This window comes from Lolium rigidum, chromosome 6 (assembly GCF_022539505.1).
Source record: "Lolium rigidum isolate FL_2022 chromosome 6, APGP_CSIRO_Lrig_0.1, whole genome shotgun sequence".
Lineage (NCBI taxonomy): Eukaryota > Viridiplantae > Streptophyta > Magnoliopsida > Poales > Poaceae > Lolium > Lolium rigidum.
The window spans coordinates 267,718,135-267,734,185 of NC_061513.1; positions in this window are offsets into that span (position 1 = coordinate 267,718,135).

Below are 16,051 nucleotides of genomic sequence, written 5' to 3' on the forward strand. Positions count from 1 at the left end.
TATATAGAGAGATAATTTATTCCAGTGTATGAAATACATGATTTTAACATCGTATACGTGATGCTTAGTATAAAGCGTTAAAAATTGATTTAGGCTTTGTTCAATGGGAACCTGAACTTTGTATCAATATCCTAAATAAATTTACCAAAATTGTTTGGGAATTTTTCATGTCCGAACTGCACCTTGCAATTCGTGAGGTTCCCTGTAGTTTGTGTGGAAACTATTTCATTTAATACTTACAAGCTCTATTATGCAATATTTTATCTCGAAGTATTTTGTTCCACAATACTTATTAGTCTGTCAAGTCATCTATCACACAGATCTAGCACCTACTTAAATTTTCTATTGCCAGTTTGCCAACGTCTCCTCTTTGGCCTTTGGCGGCAGAATCATGTGGTACAAGTACAACACATACCTGGATTCAAAAGTCCCTATCGTACCGAAGTAAGTTGATGCGTGTGGTATTGGCAGATGCCCCCCCAGATCAAGTGTTATCATATTTTCTTTTTATACAGACGGTCTGTACTATTATTTTTGTCCCCCCATTCTCATGACATCATTTTACTTAGCAGAAATCAAATCGGTCATATCATTGTATCATTATCAGATAAGATCAGTAGCATTTGAAGCATTTCAGGGTAGATAGCATTATTAAGATATTCATTCATTTGCATCTTGTGATGATGTGGCGTGATTTTGATGCATTTATCCGATTTCAAGGACCTTGTATTATGTTTTTGTTTGAATGTAATCAACAATTATATGGCAATAAGATTTCAGGGAATTTTAATTATGTTTTGTTTTGACAGATAAATCTTCAGTATGACATGTAGGCATGTAGCAGACTTTCACCGAATTACTACTCAAGTTATAGACTTATAGTTCAGTTAATCAAATCAGATTAATGATTCAGGATATAATGCAGTTTCTACAGTGATTCGAATGATTAGATGGAAGGGATAGTGGTACTGAGGCAGTGCCTGATGGAGAAGGGTCTGCTCATAGCCAGCTCTATAAAGAGGTATGGCATGAACTCTATGAATGCTTCAACTCTGTACTAGCATATAACAGATTACCAAAAAAAAGCAACTCTTTTGAGCAACTTTGTCATAGTCACTTTGGTTGAGCCTGGTATACATGTTTCCTCCTTTTAACATTTACATTGCATGGATGTTTTTCATCTTTCCTTTAATATTCTATTACTATGAAGTATAATATATGTTTGACACATATGCTTTTACATGAATAGGCATAGACTGAAATGTCTAAACAAATTCTTTGGCTTGATTCTTGAGAGTGGCACTTTTCCACCCATGAGCATATCATACTTTTCTCAAATGCATTTAAATGCACTTTAAAGTGTTACACAATTTCGAGATGTTTTCAAAATTTATGTGACGAAGAAAGGAAATTTAAAGAACCCGTAGCAATGCACGGGCATTCAACTAGTAAAGGGAAATATTGAATAATACTTGAAAGTTGTACGTGCAAATCTTTATTGGTATATTCAATATAACTTGTTTCTTTCAAAAATGAACAAAATTGTAATAGAAAATTACAGTCAAATTTACATTTTGGAGAATGTATAACGGTATCCAAAACGACAACTTTTATGGATCGGGCTATACCTCGTCCTCGTGCGCTGCTTAGTGAAGCTATACCCTCGAGACCCTCCACCATAGCCACCACCCCATCTTGTTGCTGGCCCAGATCACATCTACTTCTCTATCTCTCTCTTGTTGGATCAAGAAGGAGACGCCACCAAGGCGTATGTGTGTTAATCTCGGTGGTGATGCCCGTTGTGGTGCTGGATCAAATTGGATCACGAAAAGGACTTCATAAACCAACCGTTTTTCCGCTCATGTTCGTCAAGGGTATGACAATCTCATCATCTCGTTACTTAGATGATCTTTGTTGCAGTAAATTACCCAAGTTTCTTGGACTCAACCAAGAGTGTTGCATGGAGTGCTATCAAAGTGTTGGGATCTATGCTAGTATCAAGGTTTCGCACATGTCATGGTGCTGAAGGGGAGCTTCAAGCCATGAAAGATGATGGGGATATGGCTAACGAAGTCTATCAACATAAGGAGTAAAGGAGACGGGGTGGTACGTGGGGCCAGCCACCTTGGCCTGCACACCCCATTTCCTTGGCCTAGTCGTCCCCCTCTTGACCCAGGGGTGGCTGGCCACCCCCTTAATGGGCTCCCCTTCCGGGAGGGGCCCAATTAGGATGGAGATGCCTTATTTTTATTAAATAAATTAATATATTGATGCATGTAAAATGCATACATGAACTTTGCACTTTACTGCAACATGTTACCATATATTTGCATCCTATATAATGTTCTTTTTTATGTTTTATGATGTTTTAGGGGATTTTCTAAACAATTCTCTTTCCTCATGCTCTAATTTTGTTTGGTAGAAAACGCCTCTTTTTAGGGTGTGTTCGGTTCTGGAATCTAGAGGAACGGAACGGGACGGTTCCGCACTTTTCACTCTTTCGGGTGTTCGCTTGGTTACGAGGAACGGAACCAACTGGTTCCACGGAAGGGAATATTCCCCTAATATGCGGAACCGACCCGTGCGACCGAATTTGCCGGATGACGAGGAACGGTTCGCTAAGTACAAAAATTAGCCTCGCTATTCGACAGCCAGCACGCGCGCAGCAGCTCCCAGCGGCCAGCATGCGCGGCGGGACCAGGGGCGCGCAGGAGCTCGGCCGGCGGGCGCGCAGGCGGCGGCGCGAACACGCGCGGCGCTGGGCCAGGAACGCGCGGGAGCTCGGTCGGCGGCGGCGCGACCAAGCATGCGCGGCAGAGGAGGCGGCCAGGCACGCGCGCCATCGGCGGCGCGAAGCAGGTGGTGGCGCGAGCACGCGTGGGCAGCGGCGCGAGCATGCGTGTAATTTGATTTTAGCATATGTGCAAATATTTTGAGCCAAAATAATCTGCTAATTACAATTTATTTTTATTTGTTTCTTTGAGAGTAGCTTATCACGTTTACCACATGATCCGTTAATTACAATTTTAAGATGGAAGATTAAGTTTAAGCTCAAATTATTAGCATTTTAGGTATGATTATGGTTATTCCGTTCCACTCCCAATTCCCCCAACCGAACAGAAAATGAAACCGTTCCGTTCCTCGATTTTTTTCCGAACCGAACACGGGTTCGGAACCGTTCCATGATTTCGGAATGGAACCATTCCCTTACATCCCCTCTTGTTCTAGAACCAAACACACCCTTAGTGTTTTTGACTTTCCAGGAGCTACGGGACTCGAAAAAGGGTTAGACAGCGTCCACGCTTCGAAAATTTCGAGACGAACAAAATGAGCTTAAGTGGGCCACCAGGAGATCAACAGACTGGGAAAGAGCCATGGTGGCGCGCCCTCCCCTTTTGGGTGCACCACCCACCCTCTTTCTCGCCTCGAGCATCCGTTTTGCCTCATATTTTCGCGAACCGACTTTTTTACCCTAAAAACCACTATATATACGACCCCCCAGGGTTTCATCGAGGCTACGGCGGCGGATATCAAACTCAGAAAATAAAGAGTCAGCAGGACACCGACGGCGGAGATCGAAGGGGGGAAACGCTGCCGGAATCACCTTCGGTGGACTCCACCCCCCTCCGGTGAGGGCATCATCAGCACCTTCATCATCTTCATCACCATCTACAACAACACCATCTTCATCTAACACTTTGTAATCTCTTGGCAAACTTGATGTGTGAGGCAATCTATCGTTTTCCCATGATGTATTGTACCTCTATGTCTTTGTTTGAGTAGTGACTTGTTCATGGCAATTGTAAGACACTTTGTGATGGTTCCATATGAGTAATTGTTTTCTTCTATGATGATCTCTTGTGTTGATACATGAGTACACACATATGTTGGGGAATGCATGAGGTTATCATTGTTGCATGATGATAGAAGTAGTGACATCTGGAGCTTGACAAAAACCATGTCCCAATTTTTAGATCATGTTGTATTAATTCATGGTTAATCAGCGGGGGGGGGGGGGGTATAATTATGGGGACCTTTAAACTTTCAGCGGTGGTTGGACTTTATGTCTTAATAATTCCCTTGTTTGTTCTTAATTATAATTGGGATCAATCACTACTGGGGTAATTGCTCATGTTTATGGCTACACCTATCTATCGCTACTCTCTAGAAGAAACTACACAAAGATTATATTTGTACTTCACTAATTATGACAACCACACAAATGAAGTAGCAATTTGCTAGAACACTTGCTTCTTTGAGTTACTCCACTTCACCTTCATTTCATCTCATTTTTACTTTACTGCACTTTACTTGTCTTTCATTTTACTTATTGCATTTTATTTTCAGCACATATAATTTTATACTAGAAACCTTTTCTCATACACATACGCATTATATCTCCTAGCTTTGCATAGAAGGTCATATAAGTGAGTTATAGGGTTTTAGAGAATAGTTAGTTTACCTTCAACTCCTCGTGAGTTCGACACTTAAATACTTATCGAATTGTACTACGGTGATCCCCTGCACTTCGGGGTTAGCAACATACTTTCTTGGCGCCGTTGTCGGGGAGTGTAGCACTAGAATTCTATTCTTGTTTGTATTGCTAGTTTACTTTATAAATAAAATTAGCTTTCGAATCCATAACTTTTAATATTTACCGTTGATAAATAACTAGCGTGGGGTTTGATAAATTATGATCTAAAATTGTCCCTAAAATATTCTAAACAAAATTAGTTTTTCTGGTCAATAACTTTTCACACTTCCCATTGATAAATAACGGGCGGAGGGGGTTGATACATTGTGAGCTAAAATGTTTCTAAAATAATGTAAATATAATTAACTTTTCATGTTGATAACTCTTCACAATTACCATTGCTAAATAACGAACATATGGGTTGATAAATTGTGAGCTAATAATGTTTCAAAAAAATATTGTAAATAAAATTAGATTTTTGGGCCGATAACTTTTCACATTTACCATTGATAAAATAACGGGGAGAGGGATTCCTAAATTTTAGAGCTAAAAATATTCCTAAATGTTTTAAATAAAATTAGCTTTTTGGGTCGATAACTTTTCACATTTACCGTTGATAAATAATAGGCAGAGGAGTTGATAGATTTTAGAGCTAAAAATGTCTCACAAATATTTTAAATAGATTAGTTTTTCGGATCGATAAGTTTTCATATTTTACCGTTGATAAATAACTCTGAGGGTTTTATAAATTTTGAGGTAAAATGTTCCCAAGATATTATAAACAAAATTAGCTTTTCGAATCGATAAATTTTTACATTTATCATTGATAAATAACAAGCAGACGGGTTGATAAATTGTGAGCTAAAATGTTTCTTAAATATTCTAAATCAACTTAACTTTTCGGGTTGATAACTGCTCACATTTACCATTGCTAAATAACGAACGGAGGGGTTGATAAATTGTGAGCTAAAAAATAGTCTCAAAAATAGTTTAATTGACATTAACTTCTTGGGTTGATAAATTTTAACATTCAGATGAAAAATTAGGTATATAGTGTTCATAACTTTTAGTCCAAGAAAATTTCTAAATATATAAGGATGGGTGCTAGTTTTAAGATCTTGTCGAGGTTGATTTATTGGTGAAAATAAATTTAAAATAGTAGGTATCGTTTGAAACGAAAAAAGTTTGAACTAGGAAATATATTGGCTAATGTCAGCTTTTGTGTGTATTTAAACGTTGTCACGGTTCACTAATTTTGTTTGCTAGATCTTTAGTTTATTGAAATCGTTTTTTACATTTTACCATGAAAACTGAGAGTACAAAAAATATGCTTCTTTTTTTATACAGCAAGCATGTCGTTGCTCAACGGGTGCTTAGATGGCCGCACAGTAACAGCTAGCTAGTGTTGTGTGACATCCTGGCCTAGGGCTTAATAGGATTGATAGAATACTCATACCAACAAGTTGCAACTTCTTTTTCGGAAGCTCATCAGCAAAGAACTCTGAGGTTAAGCGTGCTTGGCCCGGAGTAATTTGAGGATGAGTGATCGACCGGGAAGTAGTTCCCGGGTGCGCACGAGTGAGGACAAAGTACGCAGGAAAGATATGTGTTGGTTTGTGGGGCTAGTCTAGAGATCCTAGAGAGCTTCCAGGGGTAACAGGCCCGGTCGGGGGGTGGTCGGGGTGTTACATTTGATATAAGAGCTGACCTTCGCGGTTACACGGGCGTGTGCGGGTCAGGGGTTCGGGCATGTGGCGCATGGCTGGTGTGACCCGTCGTGGCACACGGTATGGCACATGTGCTGGCACTGGACGCATAGACGTGTGCCAAGAGGGGACGTTCCTGGCCTGGGGTTGATCGATGAGGGCGTCGATCTTCTAAGGGGAGATGAGTGTGACATCCTGGCCTAGGGCTTAATAGGATTGATAGAATACTCATACCAACAAGTTGCAACTTCTTTTTCGGAAGCTCATCAGCAAAGAACTCTGAGGTTAAGCGTGCTTGGCCCGGAGTAATTTGAGGATGGGTGACCGACCGGGAAGTAGTTCCCGGGTGCGCACGAGTGAGGATAAAGTGCGCAGGAAAGATATGTGTTAGTTTGTGGGGCTGGTCTAGAGATCCTAGAGAGCTTCCAGGGGTAACAGGCCCAGCCGGGGGGTGGTCGGGGTGTTACATTTGGTAGAGCTGACCTTCGCGGTTACACGGGCGTGTGCGGGTCAGGGGTTCGGGCATGTGGCGCATGGCTGGTGTGACCCGTCGTGGCACACGGTATGGCACATGTGCCGGCTTTGGACGCATGGACGTGTGCCAAGAGGGGACGCTCCTGGCCTGGGGCTGATCGATGAGGGCGTCGATCTTCTAAGAGGAGATGAGTGTGACATGCTGGCCTAGGGCTTAATAGGATTGATAGAATACTCATACCAACAAGTTGCAACTTCTTTTCCGGAATCTCATCAGCAAAGAACTCTGAGGTTAAGCGTGCTTGGCCCGGAGTAATTTGAGGATGGGTGACCGACCCGGAAGTAGTTCCCGGGTGCGCACGAGTGAGGACAAAGTGCGCAGGAAAGATATGTGTTGGTTTGTGGGGCTAGTCTAGAGATCCTAGAGAGCTTCCAGGGGTAACAGGTCCGGTCGGGGGTGGTCGGGGTGTTACATGTTGCTCCATACTTACGCACAATATTTTGAGAGACCTTAATCCTTTTCAACAGTGGAGGTGAAAGTTCACCCTTGGTAGCTCTCTTGTACCTAGTTTTCTTTTCAACAGTTTTAGCATCAGTACTAGCATCTTTTGTGACAACATCTAAAGCAAAAAAACAAGAACATATTTTACGCTACAAGAAATTGCAGTACTAAATAAAAGAAGCAGCTATAAACTTGAATTAAATGTAGCACACATTGAGGTATGAAGCACACCTTGAGGTATGTAAATGAGATTGAAGCAAAAAGTAGTAGGAAATTAGCTCAGAAAAACAACAATAAAATAGCTGAAAAAATACAGAAGTAATGTAGCATAAAACGACACATGAATGTAGCAAAATTTATTATGTAATGTAGCCAACCGGTATAAATAATGTAGCAAACAATGCATGCAATTTCAGCAACAAAAAAGGTAAAAAAAATGAAGAAAAAAATGCTCATCCAAAAATGACTTGTGTTTCTCGAATGTTGCGGTGACAAATTCTCGCCCAAATGATCTGCTTCAGCATCCTTGGATGCTATGGGTGGTGTTGCAGCCTCCATAGCTTTAGGCTGCTCAGAAGTTGGTAAAAAAATTAAGGAACAGAGAGTTAGCCAAAACGAAAAGACTAAAATTACAAAACAAAAAAGAGAGAGACACAAAGAACATAGGTGCATCGTCTAGCTTCACTACACAAGCAACATCAGTAGGCGGAGAAATTTCTTCTGTAGGAGTAGTGATGTGTTGCAAGGAATCAGACTCAACAACAGACTCAACAACTTCATTTAGATCCTGGGAGAATAATTCCATCGATCGAGGGTCAGAGGCTCTATTCCAAGCTTCTACAAATATACCCTCTAGTATACGAGCGTATGGTGAATGCATGGGTGACCTCACAGGGCTATTAATAGCAACTTGTTCACCAACATCAGCTCCACCGGTAAACAAATCCAACATAACAGCTGATTGGGTATATCCATGATGAGGGTTTGTGTGTCCATGTCAGCAGCTTTTGCTTCGACAACATCTTCGTCGTTCTTTGTTTCTTTAGAATCAATCTTCGGGATTTCTTCATCTTCCTGACTGGCAGTGCCTTCATTCTCATGTCCGTTAACAGCATCCATAGTTTCATCTTCAACTCCACCTCCGGATGGGAAATGGACACTTGGCCAATCTCCGCCTTTCATTGTTACGTCTATATCAATAAGCAAAGCTGCCATGCGCTTCGACTGCATTTGTTTCAAACCAACGCCAGATTTATTGAGAGTGGTGTCAACATCACCACAATAAATAGTCATGTGTTTCTCATACAAATGCTTGTACGTAGCTGGAACCTGATGACAGACATAGTACATACATCAAAAATATGGAGGTACTGCAACTAATAAATACTAATGAAGCAGAAGAAAAAGAGCAATGTTACAAGATTACATTACAAAAAATAATAACTATGTCTAGAAAGCTGGGGGTTTTCAGATGATACATGGTAGCATGTGCCATCAACTATAGTAGCAACATTGTAAAATGTAAAGTAGCAAAACACAACAATTACACGAAAATAATAGAGGAAAAAGGGCTGAAAATCATGTATTATACCTTGAGATCCTGGCTACTAGGAAACACAAGCCATTCATTGAGGGACGCATAAGTGTTCACTTCAGGTTCTTCAACAGGCTGCTCAGCAGGCTGCTCAACATGATGATTGACAAAGGCAACAACTCCACAGGGAATGTTCGACAGGTCAGGAAGCTAGACAACAAAGAGAAGAAATCAGGATCAAATCAAAAAATTACACAAAAAAACAAGAGGTGCATCAACCCACGTATATGGTGTTGAGTAACTCACCGGACGCCTTCCAAAAACAGTCTTATTGTTCAGGATCTTCCTATCAGCATCATTAAGTACAATGAACTTAAAATCTTTACTGGTCACAAAACATACTCTAGGAATTGAGTAGTTTATGGTATGCTGGTTTGGTGGAAAATCCATGCGAAAGGAAGCATAAACAAACAGTTATGTCAGCGAAGATTTAAACATGGAAATAGCAAAAAAGAAAAATCACACACAAAAACAGAGCATGGGGTCAGTTTAGCAACGTACAGCAAGAAGGGCAAACGCTCCAGTGATTCAAAACTCATGTTTTATAGCATTTCCTGATAACACTGCCTCTACTATCTTGCTATTGATTTTTGTACTAACTCCAGCAAGTGTTCATCCCATGCAAACTCGTGAGTCCTTAGAGGGTCCAACATGCAGTCCAATAGTCGAGGCTAAGCAAGTTTGCGCTACCAGGGTCAATAACCGTAACCAAACATATAAGATCCCATGTTCTGATAATAGTGAGGTCCTCCGTAACATCACAGTTCTTGAGCAATTTAACAACATGATGGATGAAAGACCTAGATTGTCCTTCTTCTATGTACATCTGACGCAGCTTAGGATGCTCACATTTCTTTTGCACAACACGTCTCTCGCCACATCGAATTCCAAAAACTTTCCTCACCATTTATTTTGTGAAAACTATCCTCTTCTTATGAAACTTGAACTCCCGCAAACCAGGTGTTGTGGGTATACTTCATGGGTGTACCATCGACAGTGCCTAGATCCGGCAAGCCCGGGTGGCCCATAGATGGTGATGTGGCATGTGGCCCATCGGGCGGCCCAGTTGCTGTTGATCCTGAAGGATGAAGTCCGGCCCAGGAGAAGGGAGCCGGATCCGGCCGACCTTTGAAGGAACCCGGATCCATGAAGGCCCAGTAGGAACCCGGATCCGGGACGACGTATAGAGGGAGGCGGATCCTTGACGTACACGGCAAGACATAGTACCGTAGTTAGGCAAACCTGTAATCCGGCTAGGACTCTCCATGTAAACCCTAGATCCGTGCGCCTTTATAAGCCGGATCCCGGGAGCCCTAGAGGCACAACCACAACTCATTGTAACAACGCGAAAGCGCCCAGATAATTCCAGACAAGCAGCAGTAGGCCCTGTCATCGTGCAGGTGTTCCGAAGCTGGGTAAATCGCGTACCACCGTCCCGTGTGCACTCCGCCCTATGGCCCCTACTTCTTCTCCCCCTCGGAGGATCCCTCCTCCGAGGCACCGTCGATTAGGCAACGACAGTTGGCGCCCACCATGGGGCCAGCGGTGTCTGGAGGTCGGAACCGGGAGGGTTCCGCCATGGGAAGCTACGACGACACCATCGTTGTGGGGCGCGTCCTTTACGCTGGAAATCTGCCGATCGTCCCTCCGAATGAGTGCTGGATTCCGGCTAAGACTGACCCCGTCAAGCTCTCCATCGTCCCAGTTAGCGGCATACACATCTTCATTGGGGAAACCGTCGATTCCGACGGAAACCCACTGGTAAGTAGCGCTGACGCGACCGCCGCTGAGCAGGACGCAGTCGCGAAGATCCAATCTGAGATGCGAGGAGCTTCCCAAAGAAGATTCCGCCTTGGATCTGGAAAAATCAAAACCCACCCAATCCGCCCCTGAGCAGGAGATAAAGGTGGAAGACCAATGCAGATCCGCCTGGGTCTCCCAGGTGTTAGAGAAGCAAAGGTGTCATTTCGTGCACTTCTTGGCCCATACCGCCGGAACCGCCCCTCAAGAAGCCGAAGCTGGTCCCGAGCAGGTCGAGGCACCGTAAAATAATGTTGCCCCGGATCAGCAGGAGGCTGTCGGAGAAAGCGGAACTCCGGCTGAAGAGTCGATTTTGGGCAACCTAAGCCCAATTTTCGGGGATACCCCCTCCATGGACACTGAAGAGTTCGATCGCAAGGTGAAGTAATACGGATACGGTGATCATCCCGAAGTTGAATCCGCCCAACCTAAACAGGTTCTCGCAACCTTGGCGGCGCTGGATCAACGGGAATCAGAGGATGACAACACCTACTCCGATCCACAGCCATCCCGTGCAGGATCTCCGCTCTCGCGAGAACGTCCGCACAAGGAAATCTTGTCCCCAGAAGAACTGGTTGAGCAAGCAGGCATGGCTGCAATCGCACGTTCAGACGTCCTAAACAAACCAATCACCCCCGAAGACGCAACAAATGCAGAGGCTCTAGAAGCCAAAAGGCTGGAGATGCTGGCAACAGCCTAGAAATTCGCCAGAACCGCAGCGGCAATGCTGGATGAGAGGAAAGAAGCCGCGCACTTCGTGGAAAACTTCCAACAGCGAGAGCTTGAGGTTGATGAACAGCTGGTAAAAGTCAAGGAGCTCCAGCAACATTGGAAAGACAAGGTCACCGAGCTTCAGCGGGAGGCCGATAAAATCAGGCGGGACGCTATACCTCCCCGTAAGATCACCTTCGCGACCCCCACTGAGCAACAGCCACTCACAACTCCAAAGGATAACATGAAGAAGGCTGTGGAGATCTTAAAGAAAAAGGATGAAGAAATCGACATCGAATACGTCCGTACGCTCGTTGCCTCAGCAATGAAGCAGCAGAGCAAGGTAGACACTTCGCGCAAGTTGGAATCCAACCCGGATCATTGCATCTCTACTGCGCAGAAGGACGCCTACGACAATCGTCATCGCAATGACGAATCGCGAACCGGATCCACGGAACACAGAAGGAAAACCAGAGAACACCCAAATCCAATCCGTGTACCATCAAAGACACCTCCGTCAGATCCGAGAAAGGGAAAGGATGCGATGTATACTGGCAGGGACAAGTACCGGAACCCCTCAACTCCGCCCAACGGATACCCGCGTCCTCCACCTCCTCGCCGCAGTAGTCCAGCCGGAAAAACCAGGCCTCATGGCCCAGGTGGAATCAACATCCGCGACAACATGCCGCCTCCGAGGAACAGAGAGCGTACGCCGAAACCCCGCCGAAGCCGGAACAATGATCGAGAGCCCGAGCCCAGGAGGAGTCGGAATGAGGACCGTGAGCCGGAGCCGCGCCGAAGCCGGAACGGCGAGGGCAGCCAGCACCATGGTGAAGGCAGCCACCGAAGCCGGAGTCAGCACCGCGAAGCGCGAGGAGAGTCGGATGGCGAAAGCAAAAGATCACATCGGCCCCCTCGCAGGTCTCCCTCACCACCACCTAGCGGTGGAGGCGGAGGTGGAGGCGGAGGCGGTGGCCGGAGATCTCGCTCTCGCTCAAAATCCCCCCACCACGGCTCGCGTGACGCGCGGGAACGTCTCAATGAATACAGAACTGATTACATAGGCCCAAAGTGCTTTGGCAGGATGATTCGAGAGGAACCAACGCCAAGGATGAACCTCAAGCAACCCGGAAACCTGAAGACCTATGACGGCACCGAAAGGCCGGATACCTGGATTGAGGATTACTACAATGCAGTAACCTTTGCTGGAGGAACCCCTAATATCGACTGCCGCATGCTTTAGCTGTACCTTGTGGGTCCAGCCCGGATCTGGCTCGGTGACCTCGAGAAGAATTCCATCTTTTGTTGGTTTGACCTGAAGACCGCCTTCGAAAAGCACTTCAGGGGCACCTACAAGAGACCTGCCACGACAAGCGACTTACAGGCATGTATCCAGAAAAGGGTGAAACATCTAGGAACTTTCTCACCCGATGGTTGGCATGCAGAAACGAGTGTGAAAATGTCGATCACACCACAGCCATGCACGCCTTTATAGGAGGACTGCAGAGGGGAGGATTGCTGCGCCACAAGCTCACTTGCTTGGCTAACGCAAACAAACTGACTTTGGATGACATGATCTCCATTGCCAGCGATCATACTGCCGCCGATGACGACGCAGGCGGAGATCTCGCAGCCACAACAATTCCCCTGCATCAGCAAAAGAAGAACCGTGATAACGGTAACACCAGCGGCACTAAGCGGAAAAACCCACCTGATGACCAAAAGAGTGGCGGATCCGATATGGTCGCCATGGCTTTCCAGCGCGGTGGTCAAGGAGGCGGAAGAGGCCGCGGCCGCGGAGGCGGAGCCGGCAGGGGCCAGCAGCGTGGCGACGAGGTCACCGCTGCCGGAACCCGCGCCCCCCAAACATACAAGGAATACAGAGACATGCCTTGCCTGGCCCACCTGTATCCGGCTACAGGGAAGTCCACTCATACTAACCGCAACTGCAAGTGGGTCAACGATCTCAAAGCTGACCCGGAAGCAGGATACAAGCGAGCCCGGAAGCACCGCCCACGCAGCAAAGGAGGCAAGGGCAAGAACAAGGACAAAGAGGAAGACAATTCTGAGGCAATGGATGAGGATGACGCTTCGCCGGACCTCAAGGACGGGTCCGCAGCTAAATCCAACCCCTTTGGCAAAAAGAGTGTAGGCGCGTACCACACCTTCCTCGGAACCCCGATAGTCCGCGCAAGCAAGTCAGCTTTCCGGATCCTGAACGCCACAGTTCCGGATGTGCCGCAGTATGTCAGGTGGTCGGAAGTCCCGTGCACGTTTGATAGGCAGGATAACCCTACCATTGTGCCAAAAGAATGCTACGCCTTGGTTGTAAGTCCCCGCATTGACGGGTATGACTTCTCCAAGTGCCTCATGGATGGCGGAGCCAACTTGAACATCATGTACCTGGAGACTCTGGAGAGGATGAACCTTACCAAGGAGCAGCTTAAACATAGCACCACTGAATTTCATGGTGTAGTTCCAGGTAAAAAGGCGAATTCCCTTGGCAGCATCAAACTTCCCGTGGCCTTCGGCGATATTAATAATTTCCGTGAAGAGATGATCACGTTTGAGGTCGTGCCCTTCAAGAGCTCCTACCATGTCATCTTCGGCAGGCCCACCTATCACAAGTTCCACGCAAGAGCATGCTACATCTACAACAAGCTCAAGATTCTGGGTCCCAATGGTATGATTACCGTATCCGGAGACTACAAGAAGGCTCATGAGTGCGAGTTAGGCGAAGCCGCCTTCGCAGAGTCTGTGATATCTGGAGAGGAGCTGAAAGGCTACAGAGCCGTGGTGGATCCGACTGAAATGCAGACCACCAAGAAACAGATCTCCGAACAGAAAAACTCCTTTAAGGCCACGATAGAGACCAAGAAAGTCAACTTCAAGGAAGGAGACGCTACCAAGCAGGTCTCGGTCGGAGCCAACATGGAACCCAAATAGGAAGACGCGCCCGTCGAGTCCCTCCGCGCTAACATGGATATCTTCGCATGGCAACCTTCTGACATGTCCGGAGTACCAAGGGAACTCGCCGAGCACTACCTCAACATAAACCCGGGGGCTAAACCGGTGAAGCAAGCTATGCGACGCTTTGGATATAAGAAGCGCCGCGCCATAGGAATGGAATTAGCAAAGTTACTAGAGGCAGGTTTTGTAATAGAAGTTATCCATACTGATTGGGTCGCAAATCCCGTCCTTGTACCCAAAAAGAATTCTAAAATACTAAGAATGTGCATCGATTACTCCGGCTTGAACAAGCATTGTCCGAAGGATCCGTTTCCCCTGCCGCGCATTGACCAAGTCATTGATTCGACGGCAGGGGCGGAACTTCTATGTTTTCTTGACGCATATTCGGGTATCATCAGATCCGGATGAAGAAGTCCGACCAAAAGGCGACCTCGTTCATCACCCCGTTTGGCACTTACTGCTATGTTACTATGCCCTTTGGCTTAAAAAACGCAGGTGCCACCTACCAACGTACGATGCAGCGGTGCCTGAAGGACCAAATTGGCCAGAACGTACACGCTTACGTCGACGACATCGCGGTCATGACCCGGAAAGGATCCGACTTGATCAGCGACCTCGCAGAAACCTTTGAGAATCTCCGCCGGTACAAGATGATGTTAAATCCGCTGAAGTGCACCTTTGGCGTTCCAGCCGGAAAACTCCTTGGCTTCATCGTCTCTAATAGGGGCATTGAAGTTAACCCAGAGAAAATCAAGGCAATCTTGTGCATCAAAAGGCCAACTTGTCTCAAAGATGTGCAACGACTAACTGGTTGTGTTGCTGCAATCAGCAGGTTTGTGAGCCGTCTTGGCGAGAAGGCACTACCCCTGCACAAGTTATTGAAGAAGACAGACAAATTTGTCTGGGACGAGGCAGCAGATGCAGCGCTTCAATGGTTGAAAGAAATACTCACCTCCCCACCTATCCTAGCAACACCAGGAGAGTCAGAGCCTATGCTCCTTTACTTGGTAGCTAATAACAGAGTCATCAGCCTCGTCATCGTGGTGGAGCGACAGGAAGAAGGACACGAGTATGGAGTCCAAAGACCAGTCTACTACATCAGCGAAGTGCTGACGGAATCAAAACAAAGATACCCTCACTTTCAAAAGCTAGCCTACGGAGTATTCCTGGGTAGCAGGAAGCTGAGACACTACTTCCAGGAGCATCCAGTAACAGTCGTGAGCAAAGCTCCGCTGTCAACGATTCTCAATAACGTTGACGCAATAGGACGCACAGCAAAATGGGGCATTGAGTTATCCGCCTTCGACATCAACTACAAAGCCAGAACAGCGGTTAAATCCCAAATCCTGGCAGATTTCGTTGCAGATTGGACAGAAGCTCCGGATATAAATTTGGAGCCAGAACCAGAGACATGGGTTATGCACTTCGATGGATCCAAACAGCATTGATGCGTGCAGTCGACACGTCCGTTGGGAACCCCAAGAGGAAGGTGTGATGCGTACAGTAGCAAGTTTTCCCTCCGAAAGAAACCAAGGTTTATCGAACTAGGAGGAGCCAAGAAGCACGTCGAAGGTTGATGGCGGAGGAGTGTAGTGCGGCGCAACACCAGGGATTCCGGCGCCAACGTGGAACATGCACAACACAATCACAGAACTTTGCCCCAACGTAACAGTGAGGTTGTCAACCTCACCGGCTTGCTGTAAACAAATGATTAGATGTATAGTGTGGATGATGATGGTTGTTTGCGAAGAACAGTAAAGAACAATTGCAGCAGATTGTATTTCAGATGTAAAGAATAGGACCGGGGTCCACAATTCACT